The 5,208-nt window shown below is 32.9% G+C and overlaps 1 pseudogene; it reads right to left on the bottom strand.

Annotated features, from left to right (window-relative positions):
* Window positions 1–2,927: 2,927 nt before the first annotated feature.
* On the bottom strand, window positions 2,928–4,458 carry LOC115951604 (annotated as a pseudogene).
* Between the last annotated feature and the right edge of the window lie 750 nt (window positions 4,459–5,208).

Raw genomic sequence — 5,208 nt, 5'->3', positions numbered from 1 at the left:
AAAAATAAACTTCACATTCTTGAACAATACCATTTACGTTTGGCCCAATTTTACTAAAAATTTTGCCCCCCTTTTTTTCTTTTTCCACTTTCTTCTTCTTATCCCTTCAGGCAATGTGTTCTCTCTCTCACCTTGCATTTGCCCATTTTTGGATTTTGAAGTCTTTGAGAAGTTTTGCAAAGATGGGTATAATTTGAAAGCGATTTCTCATACTGGTACAGATTATTAGGTATTTTAAGTTCTCAAATACCAGAGTTCCTAGCAGCCCATTCTACCATACATGCGGGATGTATATATTTGAACCAAAAATTTAATTAGTAATTAAATTGGGGTCAATGAGTATATTTTTAGGACAGTTTAACTATAAAATTGGTTGTAGTTTAAGGTTATAACCTTACTCAATATTTTTTTATTAGAGGTGAATTTTGACAAATCCACTATTGGATTACATTTTTTTCTTATACCTTACATTTTTGCAAAATTTCTATAAAATTAAAGATCAATAGCTATGTCATCAATAAATTACTTAAATTACAATTTTTTTTGTAATTTAAAATTATGCATAAAATATAATCTTATAGATCATATAGTAAATAATATTTGATTGATACAAAATTTGTCATGTGTATTAAGAGTATAAAGAATATGCAATCCAATAGTTAGATTTTTAAAATATGTAGTAATGTTAATGATATTGAGCAAGGTTGTAGCCTTAGGCTATAACCAATTTTGTAATTAAATTTTGTTCATATTTTTAAACTTTAATCTTAATGTATAATGTTAGTTAACTTTTTGTATTAGCCTCATTTAGAGTTGCAAGTTAATTGAGTACAAACCCAGATTTCTTAAGGAAGGATATTCTTAGGTGGAAACTTTGGAATCAAGATCAGTTAAAGCATCCCTAAGTAAATAAATATTTGGCTAAATTATTGATAGGGAAGATTTTCACAGTCTCAAAAAATTTGTCTAACACTAAAGAGTCTTCGGTTACTAAAGCGTCTTTGGTCACTAAAGCCTCTTCAGTCACTAAAGAAGTGCGACACCACATTGGCTCCGTCCGGATCCTCTTGCATCATTAGGCTTATTGACTTCTTTAGCTTTCAAGGCATCATTAAGTTCCCATGCCTTTGATAAGGCTCAAGATGGCTGTCAGATGCCCAATTGTTGGGCATCTTGTACGACCGACAAAGGGTCACAAACCAACAACCATTTGTACTCAGCTCCACACCATTTGTGTGCTTTCCACTCAAATATCTCCACATGGAAAGAACTTGCACGCCACACCGAGATATCCTTCTATATATTCGTATCCTCCAAATATGAGAAGTTAGGCCCAAAGATCTCGAAGTCTTAATTTCATGCTCTCCCTATAAGGGAAGAACCTACAATCTCGAGATCTTAGTCAACTCTAGACCACTATATAAGCACCAAGCTCCTTCTTCTCCAAAATACGTGAATTTCTTAGCTCTCATACTTTTAGAGTTATTGGAGATCCTTCAATCATTGACTTAACTTTCAAAAGGTTTTTGGCTAGCGCCCCATCGGTGCTCTTTGTAGGTTCTTCACATTTTATTCTTTATGTACCTCCAGTCATTGCGCATATGGACTATTGATTCATTATCGATTTTGTGCACCATTAATTATAAACTACACTTTTTCAATTTTGACATGTTTTCAGCTCAATCCTTTAACTTTACTATTTTTTTCTATTTAGTCATTCCATATAGTTCCATCTAATATCCTCTTAGTTTAGTAAATTTAGTTTCCAAAATGACATAGATTTGGTGGACCTAAAAGAAAGAAAGAAAAAATCCCTTAATATAATGAATTGAAAACAAGTCAAAGTTAGAAGTTGTAATTTGTAATTTTGTTTAAAAATTTTAAAATATTTTTTTTATTTTCAAAATTTCATAGTCTAGGGTTTTGGAATTTGGGAATTGTTCATAATTAGAAGGATTTAAGGCAATTGAATGTGAATACATTCATAGTTTGATGAAATTTTGGGATTTAGGATTAGATTCTTAATTATAGGATGTTAATATCTTGATTTTTGGAGGAAATTAGAGTAAATTAGCCCCAAATTTGATCTTAAGATCAAAATTTCATAATTAGAAGGATTTGTGATTCTTTTACACGTGTAAGTACGTCATATGGTGTTAAGTGTGTGTGTGTGTTGCGATGATGAGGATGTTTATGTTGATATGAACTATCGTCGCTTTCAAAGTCAACGTTCTATATACTTTCCTGAAAGTTGTCAAAAATTGTTTTTCAGGTCGATTTGTGTTTTTCATAAGGGGGGAGAGAATGTTTTTTAATATCAAACTGTCTTTTTGTTGCTTATGACTCGAGCAATATAAGAGGTAACAATATTTTTGTTACCCTATGTGTTTAATCGGAAACAAAGTTTTGCCCTTGTTCATCTCTTCTGAAGAAGTTGCTATGTATGTGCATCGTAGGGTTTTGTAATCAAGCATCTTCTTGATCTTAATTGTTGAGATGAACTGAAGAACTTTGTAGCCAACAATCTTTTCTAGTTGGTGATTGAAGTTGCGTACTAGGATCTGCGCAATTGGTTAGTCACATACTTAGGAGTCGTGTATCGAAAGAAAAAATTGTCACTACAAAACAAGTCCAATTGGGTATTGGGGTAAGGGTTCAACTATAGGTTAGTATAAGGTACTGAGATTCTTTTACTTGTAACCGTTTGTTGTGATAATAGTGAAATTTCGAAAGTGGTGACCTGAAAATCACCTGATGGAGTTTTTGCCGTTAGATTTTTCCCATTTGTAAACAAATCACTGTGTCAAATTTATTTTCAGTTGCACACTTAGTTTACTGGTAATTTGTTTGTGCTACCATGCGTTTACATGTTAATTAACTTAATTAATTCACTTGGCTAAATTAATTGGTTAATTTATCACAATGGATCAATTCATTTTTTGCCTATCCGACTCCAGCATCTGAGTGTCTGATATTACTTGTTTTCCTTGGATGTTGGCACTTCTAATCATCATTTTCTGAGCCTAGAATATCTTTTCAATTGGAATTTCCATTCCTAGGTCACCCCTTGCCACCATGAATCCATTCGAGTTTGCAAGAATTTCATCAAAATTATCAATCCCTTCTTGATTTTCAACCTACCAGAATGCCAAAAATTAGCCAGCAGAAAATTCAGCTGCAAAAACAATGCCTACTTGAAGTATATGTCTTTGTCAATCTCCAGAAAAGAAGTCATCCAGCTTATACAAAATAATGGGATAAGAATGAAGAAAACAATTTTTTTGTTGTTTTGCTAACTTCAACAATTAAAGTAATATTATATGAGAAGACGTGTTTGTATTTAATTGGAGAACCTAATGTACTAAGGTTTTTCCATATCAGCTAACATACCTTTGAAATAAGAAGGATAATGTTTGCATGCTTTCCCAGTAGTTTCCGGACCTCAACAAGGTCTGAACCTTTTTGAACGAAAGACAAAGCAATCACGTCAATCTCATTTGGAATTCCCCAGTTCAGTATATCATCTACGTCCTTGTCTGTTAAGGTTGGGAGATCAACAACCCCAGGGAGATTGACATTCTTCTTTTCACCAAGTACTGCATAGTTTTCACAACGACACCTAACCAAACCCAATTCCTTGTCACAGTCAAGAACTGTGAGACTAATTGACCCGTCAGCGCATAGAATAACGCTTTGTGGCTTCAAATCTTTAGCTAGCTTCTCATAGCTCATAGAGATCATAGTTTCATCACACTTTGTGTTGTAGTCTGTTGTGATGAGAATTTCCTGACCTTGCTGGAGTTCAACGGGAATCTTTTAGAAACCCAGTTCGAATCTCTGGACCCTGTTATATAATTCGCAATTTTCAAAATTCAATTGTTAGTCAAATTCCTTATAATAGGTTGACATTCAAAACACTACAAACTGATGACTTATTGAAGTGGGAGACTATCCATTATATTTCAAAACTGGAGCTAATTTTTTGCTGCAGAATGAGAACTTTAATGTGGAACCAAATAAAATTTGTTCACAGAACCTTGGAGAGCTTATTATGTGCAACTCTCCTGGAAGAATCTTTATCAAAATTAAATTCGTGTGTGGTACAGAGGTTTTCATTCGAATTTTAATTTTAATTCATAAAAGAAAGAAGAAAAAAAAGAGGTGATTTTGAACCAAAAGTTAATATCTGTGTATGCTTTTCAAAATTGAAAGTTTTTAATTAATCAATTTAACTATGAAACACCTCAATATGCCAGTGTTGCGCATGGCAGTCCTGAGATTATCAAGGGTGTGTTGATGGTAAGCATGGGTGCCATGAGAGAAGTTGAAGCGAGCAACATTCATCCCTGCCCTAAGAAGCCTCTCTAACATGTCCACTGACCGCGATGAGGGTCCCAAAGTGCACACAATCTTTGTCTTTGGCCTGCCCTGGGCTGCAACACCAAGTAACTTCTCCATTGCACTATAACACTACTGTTTTCACGTAACAGAAACAGCAAAAACACACACACACAGAGGCACCCAAGAGACTGGTTGAGACAAATAGACAATGAAGCCGCTTGACTTGTTGGGTTTTTATAGGGTTTTGACGCTTGAAAACTAATCCCTTTTCTACTAGTACTAGGAAAAGTTAGAACCAAAAGTTCGGTGGTTTTCTACTTTTCATGACACCCAAACAAACTATTCGGAGTATCATGCAGGAAATTTGGCTCCACCATTGATTTTGTTGACCTATTGATAAAGGAGTCACGTGATCAGTTCTAGTTGTCCTTGGTCAATATTATTATTATTCTTATTTGAGGAAGTGAATGAATAAATAAATAAGTTGCAACATCAATAAATATTAACAGTATTAAATCATTGATATATTATATTATGATATTAATTCTAAAATTAATTATAATTTTTGGTAATAATTAATGTTTGTTGGAAAGATAACACCTCAAGTACTAGTAACCTCCAACTAAGTGTTTTTTTTTTTTTAAATTCTACTCTAATTTGCTGCTAAGTGTCTTTATATTCTAAATACTCTAATTTTATGCATGTTCTAATTTTATTGTAATTTTCTATCAATTATATTTATATGCAAATTTAGGCACCTAGTATTTTTATAATAATAATTAAATTCAATTCTAATTGTGGTTGTTCTTTCTTACCTTGTGTATTTGTGTATATACAAGAGTTTTTTATTTTATTTTATTTTATTTT

The sequence above is a fragment of the Quercus lobata genome, chromosome 7 (genome assembly GCF_001633185.2).
Source record: "Quercus lobata isolate SW786 chromosome 7, ValleyOak3.0 Primary Assembly, whole genome shotgun sequence".
Classification (NCBI taxonomy): Eukaryota; Viridiplantae; Streptophyta; class Magnoliopsida; order Fagales; family Fagaceae; genus Quercus; species Quercus lobata.
Note: the sequence above shows the minus strand (reverse complement) of the source record. Positions and strands in the feature narration are given on the sequence as shown.